This window comes from Pleurodeles waltl, chromosome 7, assembly GCF_031143425.1.
Source record: "Pleurodeles waltl isolate 20211129_DDA chromosome 7, aPleWal1.hap1.20221129, whole genome shotgun sequence".
Classification (NCBI taxonomy): Eukaryota; Metazoa; Chordata; class Amphibia; order Caudata; family Salamandridae; genus Pleurodeles; species Pleurodeles waltl.
In genome coordinates, this window is record NC_090446.1 from 134,289,633 (window position 1) to 134,302,646 (window position 13,014).

At 40.2% G+C, this 13,014-nt stretch overlaps 1 protein-coding gene and 1 pseudogene across 1 annotated transcript in view; one reads left to right on the forward strand and one right to left on the reverse strand.

Annotated features, from left to right (window-relative positions):
- Positions 1-13,014, forward strand: part of TTLL9 (tubulin tyrosine ligase like 9) — a 96,249-nt gene that overhangs the window by 29,936 nt on the left and 53,299 nt on the right. The gene's annotated exons all lie outside the window — the stretch shown is intronic.
- LOC138247546 (small nucleolar RNA SNORA35) lies at positions 8,795-8,916 on the reverse strand (annotated as a pseudogene).

A 13,014-nucleotide genomic window follows, 5' to 3' on the forward strand; every position in this document is an offset into this window, starting at 1 on the left:
AACATATTAAACTCATCCCTGTCTCATGCGTGTAAACTTGCATCAGTCCCAGGTAATGAGCAAGATGCCTCAAAACAGAATAGTCACCTGAACCCAAGCAATGACGATCATACACACAACGGACATAATAAGTGGAAAGGCCCTTCAGCATACACATCCATGTTCATGCTCTACTCAGGTCCCTAACCAGATCTGGGTAATCTCTTTCATATATAATCAATTACTCAATTGTCAATAGAATACTTTTACGCAGGCCAGTTTGTACTACAGAACAAGAAAGGACGTATAGATTCAATTTGCACTACGGGACCGGAGCAAGTGCAATTCAAATGCATATAAACTGGCCAGGAGAATGGTTCAGTGTGTTGAACATTTTATATTGACAAGTGTTTTGTTTTAGAGGTCACGAGTTTTGATCCTGGCAAAGCAGATTTGGGGGGACGAACAATTTGGTAATGATAACCGAAGTTAAAAGGCACAGCAACGACAGACATAGTTGTTGAGCACCATATTAAACAAGCATTTGCAGAGCAACGTGTCTCGCGTTTGCTCATGTTGGAGCTGATCGCGTTGTGGACTCCTAACCCGACTTTTCACCTATCGGGCAAAAGTGCATTTATGTACATAACCCGAAAAAGTGAAATTAACTATGTAAAGCACTCGACTTCTGCCAAGCGAGATCGCGCTTGTAAATTAGAGAAAAAGAAGTCCACGAGCCCGATGGAAAACAGCGAGCCTCGCATGTTTTCTGTACTTAGTCGCTGCGCTCGAGGAGGGCTAGCCACTGGAAAAGGCATGACGTTTGTGTGCCTTCGACTGGTGAAGGCGGGCAGATTTTATTGGGCAAGACCGCAAACCAATAAAAAACACTGACATGAAGTTGACAGGGCTCCGAGCCCTTTTCTAAATACAAAAGCGTCTCGCTGTGATACGCATGCGCGAGCACATGCAACGCAGACTCGACCCTAAAAATAACTATCTATTTTGTTAAACAAGCAATAAAAATTTACCTGGGCCTTGTGAACCGAATAGATTTCCTTGCTGCCTTTGTGTTGCTTGTTATCGTTTGTGAAGTACTTTGCTATTCCAGAAGTTTTCTTACTTGATATTACTTTTATTCAAAATGTACAGGCATTCCACACTTGCTAACACCTTAAAGTCCCAGACTTTGTCGAAAATCGCAAAACAGAAATAAATGTACGGCATCATGGTGAGCAAATGGTGATTTGACCAGAGTCTCAATTGTGCAGAATCTTGATTTCCTCATAGGTTTACAAAGATGTAAGTTTTTATGTGACACAATGCAGACAAGGTGTCCACTCATGTATTTCATTATGACCTGTATTTTTATCCGCTTCCACACATTTCTCCTTAATTGGCCAAGGTGCACCCTCACTGTTTAATGCGCAGAAGATACCCCAACTGCTTTGCTATTGTTTTCTAACAGGGATAAATGTCAACCTCCCAGTATTAACGAGGAAATGCTTCTGCATTCTCAAGGCGGGGAATGTTGGAGGAAATGTCTGCACAAATAAAGGAAATTAAATGGAAAGTAAAACAAGTTTGGATACTCTGTCTGTACACCCGTGGAGACTGGAATTGGCTTTGACTTTTACACTGAATCCACATCTTTTCTAAACTGCCAGCTCATAAATGCTCGATCACTCTCAAAAAACAAGCACCACATCTACGACCTGCTCACAGACACACAACCTGACTTGCTATTCATAACAGAATCCTGGTTGGGAGATGACATGGCACCAGTGTTGCGCGAAGCCGTTCCTCCGGGCTATCAAACCATCTCACAAAACCGTATAGGCAAGAGAGGAGGTGGACTAGCTATTATATTCAAACAGGCAATGAACCTAAGTAAAACAGACAACATCTCCATACAAGGTTGTGAAGCCCTCCTTACCAGATGCCACCCTACTCCAACTTCCTCCTGTAACTTTCTCCTCCTTTACAGACCTCCACCTAACAACTCCACTTTCCCAGATGCTTTTCTTGACACAGTCTCAAACCTTATTACACTATACTCCAATCTATGCATTCTTGGGGAATCTAAACATTTGGTTTGACAAACCCAATATGCCCCATCCAAAAGCTATCACCACTGGCCTACTCGCATTGAACCTACATCAGATTGTACACAATCCCACACACATCGCTGGTCACATCCTAGATGTCATTTTTGCTATGCCTGAACTCATTACTATTCATAGCATCACACCAACCACCTGGTCAGACCACCATATGATAACTTTCCGACATACAACTCCACAAATCAACACACCCCACAACTACTTACATACACACACCTATCGACCATGGAGCAAACTCAATTTGGATCACTTAGAAACACAACTAACAGCAAACACAGATCTAGATACAATTAATTCTGTGCCAAAACTTTGAGTGGCTACAGGAAGCTTTTGATGTCCTAATACCACTCAGAAAAACTAAACACAACAAAAGAAAACCAACACCTTGGAGAAACACAGAACTTAAAAAGATAAAGCAACAAATCAGAAAGTTGCAGCGGACCTGGCTCAAAACAAACAACAGTCAAGACAAACTGCAGCTACACAAACTTAACAGGATATACAAATCATCAATCAAAAAAGCTAAAAAAAGATACTACTCAGACAGAATTCAAAATGCTCAATCTACAACCAAGGAATTTTTATAAAATTCTCAATGAATTTCGAAAACCTACATGCATGGAAGGAAGTCATCCATCCCACCACTCAAGATTTCACAAACAAATTGGCAACTCACTACACAACCAAGGCAGACACATTGGACTATTATTTAAAACAGAAGAAAACCATCAGCACCAACACCTTTCCTAAAATACCCTTTAAGAATAAACCAACCCAACCTCTACAGTCCTTCAAACAAATATCCCAGGATGAATTTATGGATTTGGTCAAGGCAAGCAGACCTTCTGGTTGCCCTTCTGACCCTTGCCCACCACAAATCTTCAAGAACATCCTGCTATCTACTTCTGCTGCCACACCTGTAAGAAGAATTCATCATCAACTCTTTAACTTCAGGAACTTTTCCTGCAGACCTGAAAAAGGCATACATACGACCATTATTAAAGAAAACCAACCTAGACCCACAAGACCCCAACAACTACAGACCAATCACAAATGGATCTTTCCTTGGCAAATTGATAGAAAGCGCAGCATTCGCCCAGATGTCACAATTCATTGAATACAATTCTATACTTTCAGACTTCCAAACGGGATTCCGCCCAGGAAGAAGCACTGAATCGGCACTCATGGCAATCTGGGACGATCTTAAAAACACAGTCGACCGAAATGGAGTTGCTGCACTACTTCTCTTGGACCTCTCGGCTGCCTTTGATACGGTTGACCATGACACCCTAACTCAAAGACTCCACGAAGCCGGCATTCAAGGGATTGCTCTCGACTGGATTACTTCCTATCTTCAAAAAAGAGCAAATATCATCCACTCGCCCCCCTTCTCGTCCGAACCCTACCTCACAAAAGCAGGGGTCCCCCAAGGGTCAATCATCTCACCTTTGCTTTTTAACATCTACATGATATCTTTACCAGAACTGATCAATGATTTCCATCTCACATGCTACAACTATGCAGATGACACACAAATACTACCTAAATTAGAAGGCCCCAAAAACATTGAAAACTCACAAATCTTCAGTTGCCTCAGAGCCGTTGATCAGTGGATGACATGGAGCCATCTCAAACTAAATACCTCCAAAATAGAAATACTCATATGTGGTGACTGGAAAAATTATGACCCTCTGTACGTCTGGCCTGACGATCTCGGACCACCTCCTCAATTATCCAAGGAAGTTAAAAACCTAGGAATCACCATGGATTCCAAGTTAACTATGAATGCCCAAGTAGACAAATTAGCACGCACAAGCTTCATCACCTTAAAGACTTTACGACGCGCTTCCCCCACCTCGGATTTCCACACAAGGTGCAAGCTACTATCTTGCTTGTACTATCCAAACTGGATTATGCCAATAGCCTCTACCATGTATCATCTCTATCTGTTATGAAAAAACTACAACGTATCCAGAATTCCGCAGCCAGGCTACTACTACATATAAAGCCGCAAGCCCACATCTCCCCTGCCTTGAGAGCACTACACTGGTTACCCGTTGCCAGAAGATGCACTTTCAAGCTGCTTTGTATCACCCACAAAGCTATACATGGAACAGGACCGCTTTTTATCAGAAAGAAAATTACCAAATACATCCAACAAAGAACCCTCCGCTCAAGATTGGAACCCGCCTTAGAACTCCACCATACAAGAAAAAGACTATAGGTGGTACATCCTTCTCCGACCAAGCAGCCAAACTATGGAATTCATTACCCCCAACTATAAGAGCCACAAATAACTTTCTTGTCTTCAGAAAACTACTCAAGAGTTGGCTCTTTCCTTCATAACCACCTTTTTCAAACAACTATGAACTGCATATGCCTATGTGTATAAATATTTTTTTCAGATTATATGTATATTTCTATTTATTTATAGACAAATAGCAACTAGGAAGCAGGTCATAGGCAATGGGCGCTCACAGTAAGTCCATGTAGTAAAGTCCACATATCAATTCTGTCATGGTGCTCCTGACAGGAGGATCTTCCTTACTGCTCCAATGTTTCAAGGGAAACTAACAGTAACAACAGGCAGCTGTCAGGGCACTCACGAAAGTAAATTTCGGAGTTTAGCGATGTAACAGATCTTCAGTATGGAAGGCAATCACGCCAAAATTGGTTCAGGATAAATTTATTTCTTGAAGCAGTTCGTTCATAATTAAAAAACGTCCTCGAAATTCATATACAATTAGCCACCACAGCCAACACGTGTTTCGTCCAATGAGAGATCCCTCCCACGGACTTCATCAGGGCTGTAAAAAATGAGAACACAACTGTATCTAAGTACATATTATCTCAGACAGACAGTTAAGAGCAGAAACTGTCGTGATATTTGTGCGAGTCAAAACATGCTATATGTGACTTAGTGTTCCAAAATTTGGACAATAGAGAGTATTCTACAATCCATTTATAGAGAGTAAACATCTTAAGTCTTGCACCCCTTACTAGTAGAGACTCAAACATTTAGAAACTATATAACCTTGTGATATTGTGTGAGGAGAGTTATACAATGAATATGAACGTCACCAGACTGAGAGATGTAAAGAATGTAAGCAAAACATATATATACAGAATAAGAGAAAGAAAGAAAGAGAGAGAGAGAAAACCCTCGTCCCACAGGTATAGTCTAACAAAGTATCCGGAAGACCAAGAATATTAGATAACAGTCACAAACTAATTAGTCCCACAATCTACTGTTGCATGGGAAACCTATCGAAAACCTATAGCAAAAAAGGGGAACTAGGACCCCCATCAGAGCCGAGACATACCTTGAGATCAGGTACGTCCTGTGTTCATTAGTAATCTTTTCCCGGTTTAGACAATCTGTGAAGGCAACACGTGCGAATAACTATTATGATGCCTAATAATAATGTGAAGTCCAACAAACAACCCGTGTCACCACGTAAAATAATGATCAACCTGGTCTAAAACTGACCTCGTGTGATGAACACATTTGTTTCTCATATCAGAGTTAGTAATGCAGGAATCCTTACACGTAATCTAAAAGTGAAATACAGAAAACGAGTGCCATCATTGCACCAATGCTCGTCCGGATATAATAAAAAACAACTCATTTGGAAATGCCACCCAACATTAGACCCGAGTGTAGTTATGTCCAAAACACACCCTCAGGAACGCTCACCTTAATTCCAATGTGCCAGTATTATATGCGGGAACATAGAAGCTGTGGTCAAATCATCTCACAGCGTTCCCAGTAACCGAGAACTGTTATCGTGGATCGAGCGTCTGAAACAGACGCTTTAGTTCGTGATCACGCTATCATAGAAGACATGAAAGACGGACTAAAGAAAGCGCACTGGTTGAAAAGGCAGGCGCCATCTTGGAAAGGAGTTATTCTAAATCTGACTACCAACGAACTGGTACATCCTATCAGCGAACCCAAAATTGAAATCAAAACCATCCATATTAGTAAAAAAGACGACTCATAGCCATTAACAACAGCATATAAGTATAGAAAAGAAACTTTCTACTTACACGAATATTGATCGATTTGGGATATAATCACCACTGAAACACACTAAATAACAAAGCAGCAACCGGGTTTGCCTAGTCCTAGACACAGTTGCTAATGCCTTCAGCCCAATTTTTTACCACAAGATGAAAACATATATACTGATATATTATCCGCTACCTGATTTAACACGAGGATGATGATAGTGGAAAACAGAGAAAAGACAGTAAGGCAAGTATAAATGACATGTCAACATTCATTATGTGTACAGGACACACATAACCAAGAATCCAAAGGTATATAACCATGAAACACAGTTCTGAGAATATACGTTCCTAGTAATCAATATACAGCATTATTACTGATAATCCACTGTGATACATCCAAGTTAGTCCAAATTACAACATAAAGAGAAGTTTATATATTGTCCATAGAAACAAAAATGATGAAACTTATGTAAAGCATCATACATACAATGCGCCCCGTTTGGCAAAGTACAAAATGTCGTCAAATAGCTTAGACACAGTCCAGCATGGAAAATAGTTAGCAAGGGACTCAACATGAAAGTACACACAAGTGGAGATTTTAATACACAGAACAATGAGTATATATGTATGAGCAACCTCAATCATTATCCTATTCACCCAGAAAGTACTCCATTTCGAAATTGGTGTTAAGCCTATCTTCTACCGCTCTGAGTTTTAAGATCCAATGGCATTCTCTTTTTCTGAGGGCTAACTCTCTGTTGCCTCCTCTAGAATCTTTATTAATACGGTCAAAACCAAAAAATTCGAAGCCACATATATCATTTTGTTTACGGCAATGCCGAATATGGTTTACTATAGGGTATCTCTCGTCTTCTTGTCTCAGGGCTCTGAAATGTTCACTAGCCCTAGTTCTCAAAGGTCTGATGGTGCTACCTATATAGTAAAGCCCACATCTACAAATGATCATATAGATAACAAAGTTGCTATCACATGTGATATTATAGTCAATGTTGTATTGCACTCCAGTAGAGCTTGTGAATGTGGTGATCCCAGACCTGGTCCATCGACACATCCCACAATTACCACATTTGAAAAAACCTTTGCCACGGCTAGTAAGCCAATTAGCTAGATTGGGTTTGCTGCGATAATTGGAACATAGAAAATTCTTGAGAGTTCTACCCCTTCTATATGTAAACACCGGGGTATCCGGAACCACTCTTTTGAGAACAGGATCTGCTGTTAGAATGTACCAATGTCTGTTCATACATTTCCGTAATAAATTGGCAGTTTTCGTGTAACTGGTGATACAACGAATAGCAGAATCTCTTGTTCTAGTTTTTTTACCCAATATGTCAGATCTTTTCAAACGCTTGGCTCTTGTACGGGCTCTATCTATCACTCGGGTAGAATATCCCCGTGCTTTGAATCTCGTGGCCATGTCCTCTATACATAAGTCAAAATCCTTATCAAGACTACAGTTACGTCTGGCTCTTACCATTTCGCCAAATGGTATAGAATTGATTTGATGGACTGGATGTGCACTCCTTGCATGTAAGATAGAGTTACAAGAAGTACTTTTTCTATAGAGTCTACTCTCAATTTTGTTGTTGCAAATAAAAAGTTCTACGTCCAAAAATGGAATGCTGGTCACACTATGTTCTGAAGTGAACCGAATATTATAATCATTGTTGTTCAGATAGTTTATAAAGTTGTCAAGTTCTTGTAAGTCACCTGTCCAGATCATGAGGCAGTCATCGATGTAGCTACCCCAATATAGTATATCTGAGACCCATTTGCTCCCCTCTATGCTCCAGATCTTTTTATATTAAAAAAATCCCATAAATAGATTAGCGTAGGATGGTGCAAATTTGGACCCCATAGCTACACCACGTTTTTGGCGGTACCAATCATTTTTAAAGAGAAAAAAATTGTTATTCAAGATCAAATCAACCATATCAATTAACATTTGTGTGTGGCCATATAGACATGCAGATCTCTTGTAAAGAAAATGACGTAACGCTCCTTTGCCTTGTTCATGATTAATACTGGTATATAGGGAGGTCACATCTAGTGTGACTAGAATCATCCCTGGTTCCCAGGTAACGTCTGTTAATATACTAAGAATATGTTTCGTATCCTTAATATATGATGGTAAGTTCCCCACAATAGGCTGTAAAAAGATGTCAACATATTCTGACAGTTTTTCAGTAGGCCCACCAATCCCTGATACAATGGGTCTACCTGGAGGGGAAGTAGGATTCTTATGAATTTTAGGTAGTATGTATATAAAGGGATTTCTGGGTCTGTGTACCCATAAGTACATGTATTCTTCTTCTTTAAGCAGTAACCGATCCAAACCATCATGTATAAGCTTATTGATTTTATTAGCGAGTGCAGGGATAGGGTCAAATGAAATCTTTTCATAGCAGGAAGCATCTGCGAGTTGGCTATATATTTCCCGGTCATAATCTATTTATTTATAGTTTCTTTGGAAAATATGTATTGCTACTATGTCATAACAATAAAATACACACACACTCTTTAAACATGTCTGACTAAGTATTTTTTACCCATGATTCTAATTATGTATTGTATATGCATATGTGTGTGTACTCGTGTGTGTGTGTGTATATAAAGGAAAACGAGCTGCAAAAAGAAAAATTACCGAAACCATTTAGTTTCGGGTTTTTTCACAGTAGGCAGTGGTCCATAGGACCACTGCCTGCTCTGAAAAACATTTTTTTTTGCATTCACAAAGGGGAAGGGGTCCCATGGGAACCCCTTCCCGTTTGCGAATGAGTTACCATCCACTTCAAGTGGATGGTAACTGCGAGTTGGATTGCGACCGCTTTCGCGGTCACAAATCAACTCTACATCGCGATGCGGTCGCAAATAGGAAGGGAACACCCCATCCTATTTGTGAGTCGGAATCACATTTTGCGAGTCAGTATCGACTCGCAAAATGGGATTCTGCATCGCGTGAGGCATTTTGCGCCTTGCGAACGGCTACCTACATCTGGCCCATAGTGACCTGTTTTTGAGAGCTGATGATGGAAATTTGAAGAAAGGAGTGGGTACTCTGATAGAAATATGACTTACTCTTTGAACGTCTTTATGTAGCCCTGCACGTTGCATGCCTTTTATCCTGGAGTCATCGAGACCAGGCTCGTTGATGATATGTATAAGACTCTGACATAGATCATCAGATATAAGTGCTATTCCATAATAGGGATACCTGGTTAGATGTTAAAATACAAAGTAGCCTATGTGAAATGTTATAACGAGATAGTGTGGGAGTTGTGTGCAGGGAAGATATTTGCTTCTTGTTTTTGTGGAATACTTGGGAGATCTTTCCTTACGCAAGTTGATTATTTTTTGAGTCTACATGCAAGTCTCTTTCCAGGCCACCCTTCTAACTGAGGAAGGTCTCGGCTTTCCCGCTAACTCCTGGACAAGGGAGAATTTTTTTACTACGACACGAAGCAACAAGAGAGGGTCTAGAACTTGAGAAGCCTTCGGTGTGAGCACATGCTCAGATCGTAACAGGACCAGTCATTGAACCTTATCTGCTTAATGTATATAGTGGTCACCATTGATTTCTTCTTACAAGATTTTGGTTTAATCAATTTCATCTGTTGTTGGCCTCTCCCAGGCCCACTAAAGGGTCTGGACAGTTGGGACATTGTACCCTTGATCATTTTTCTTCCTAGGACCCAGTACATTTTGGGCCAGATGTAGCAAAACTTAGTTTTGCGACTCGGAAATTGCAACTCGCAATTTCCGAGTTCCAAAACCATATGCAGAAAGGTGTCTCAGACACCTTCTGCGAGTCGCTATGGGGTCGCAAAGACCCACCTCATTAATATTAATGAGGTGGGTCGCAAATTGCGGCCCCATAGCGACTATGGGCACTCACTGATATGGAGGCCTGCTGTAGTCAGCAGACCTCCATGTCCGTGACTGCTTGTAAATAAAGCAGTTTTTTTTTTTTTCAAGTGTAGCCCGTTTTCCTTAAAGGAAAACGAGCTGCACTTAAAAATAAATCCGAAACCTTTTGTTTCGGAATTTTTCCCTTGGACCACTACCTGCCCTGAAAAAATAATATGGGGTCCAGTCACAAAGGGGAAGGGGTCCCATGGGGAATCCCTTCCCGTTTGCGAGTGGGTTACCATCCACTTCAAGTGGATGGTAACTGCGACTCCATTTGCGACCGCGTACGCGGTCGCAAATGGAATTGCATACCATTGCGACTCGCAAATAGGAAGGGAACACCCCTTCCTATTTGCGACTCTGAAATGCATTTTGCGAGTCGGTCCCGACTCGCAAAATGCATTTCTGCATAGCAAACGGCGATTTTTGCCGTTTGCGAGTCGCAAACCGTTTGCTCCATCTGGCCCTTTATGTTTTGTTTGTGTTTTCTGTGATGCTCCCTGCAAGATCTTCTTGCTACTTGTGTTGACATTTGTGAATTTTGTCCAGGTCACACCTGCTCTTAGGTATCTTCAGTTACTCCCTGATCTTAATGTATCTTACATTGTTGCTCAGTTTTTGGCTTCATCTTTAAAGCTGAGAAAGCTGCTTGATGCGAGGACTGGATGAAAGCTTTTTAGCTCAAACCCTGTCTCTAAAGGTACCTGTCCTGTGCCAGGGTCCCAAAACAGTACAACAGTTTGGTGACCTGAGACTCCCTGATTTATAGAATTATAGCACATGGTATCCAACGTACGACTGCTCTCAGGCTGCTTTGATTCAGTACGCCATACACGTTACTGTTGTTACACAATTTTCAATGGTATATATTCTACTGTGCTACAATAAATCAGCTGGGTCTATAGGTTATGCACTTTATTGCGCTTCGGTGTTCTTATGAAATTGTTTTAAGAGGTTTTGCTAATGGATTAATTGAATTGATCATGATTTGTATGAATCATTTTATATTTGATTGTTTAATTTTTAAAGTCACCATCATAAAGCTTTATTCGGCCCAATAAGACCATAGACCAAATCCAAAATCAAGGATTTGATTTTGACAATATATTGCACAGGATTGATTCGATCTGACTTATGCACCAAGTGTAGTATTTTATATCTGATTATTCATTACAGCACATTGACTTTGTTTTACAATATTAGTGTATTTTAGTGTTATTCTGTTTGTTGTATGGAATTATTTGTTATGCACTTTTATGCTCTTATAGCCCGAATAAAGTTTTATGATGATGACTTTAAATATAAAGGTGCTCTTAAATTTAAATGGTACAGGACACCTTCTGTGCATCTTTTTTTTCTGCATTTGTAGATTACTGTTTTCCATGTATTTAATATATTTATGAATGTTAGTGCTTTGTAAACTAAACAGCAGCCTAGTGCTGCTGTGCAACTGAGGGCTACATATAAAGGTCAGGCGAGCTGCATGCGGCCTCCCAGGCTGTACTTTGAGTATCACTGGCCTAGAGAAATAAAGCTAAGATGTTCAACAGTAAATTTGGTCCTTATTTCCACTTGGGCACGCACAGCTTGAGCAAGGCTAAGATATACACATCCATTTTTCTTTGGAACTGGTAGAAAATAACAATCATCATGGTTGTGGAGTTACTTTAGCCCGAATCCCAGGGCATATAGCTTGGGGTCAAGACACCAAGTTTTAATGTTTATTTTATCCATGTGACAAGTAGGCCCAGCCCCTTGCAGCACAAACCCTTTGGCTGCCAGATTACAGTACCACATTATGGATCAAGGAAGGGCATTTTCTGCAGTTCAGGCAATATTTGTGTCCATATGTTAAAGCTGTTTGGACTTATATTTATGGTTCATTCATGCAAAGCCTTTATTATTAGGGTGAGCTCTCTAAGGAAATGTTGTAAGCTTGGACTGCACTGCTGACAGTGGTCCCAGTATAAAAATGTGTACACACGTTTGCAAAGTTTAACAATATGAGGCTATGTATAATAATCCCAGAATGCTTTCTGATTAGATACAAATATTTGCAGAAGCTTGGAAGTAAGATTGATTAGTCTTTTCTTTCAAATAAAATGTTCACAAAAAATGCAACTAGCAAAAAACACGTCTTACCAAACTACTGTGAATTGAAGGTACTATTTCTTTGAAGCATCATCCACTAAAATGTGTTGAAGCCGGCTAGTATTTCCAAAAAGTATACATAATGGAAAATCAGTGCAACCAGGTTCAACAAGATTATGGGGAAACATGAAAATAAATAATCATTGGCAAAACCAATAGGTCTGACATTGGTGGTCAGCCTTTTGGTTTTGTCAATGCTTGTCTAGTTTTGACATGGTTTTTGTGAAACTTTATTGTTGTGGGAGCTGCCAGGCCCTCACCATTATAACAAACATTGGCAAAAAGCGATACTATTTTGTGGTCTCAAAAAGCACACATTGCCACAGTAGTCTCTAACACTGCACAAAACTACTTTGTGTGCTGATATGCTCCATGTGAAAGAGTAGAATGCTGTCACTCACAGTGGAGTCAGTCTATAGATAGAAAGACAGAAAGATATAATTTTAATAAAAACAAAAGGTCTTGGTTACCTCAAGACCTAATTCAGGGCCCAAATCTTAAGTAGTCACAAAATTGCACCCATGATATGTGCCCTTGCATTAGTGCAGATATACAGCTTTCATGAATTCACAGTAATTTACAGAAGTAGGGCAGTAATCGTCCTCCTAGGAAATATTTGTGAACTGCTTTTTAGCGCAAGTAAATATGCAGGTGTAGATTTGCTCATGCAAAAATCTGTCAAGCGTTTACACGTTCACTTTCCCTCTAACCACTTTTTCCCAATCGTGGAAGAAGTTTTATTTCTGCCCTTGCTGAAGTGAATTTCCAACCTTTCTCTGTATGGGAAAAGATTAGAAAAGAGCTGATGAAAACCCCT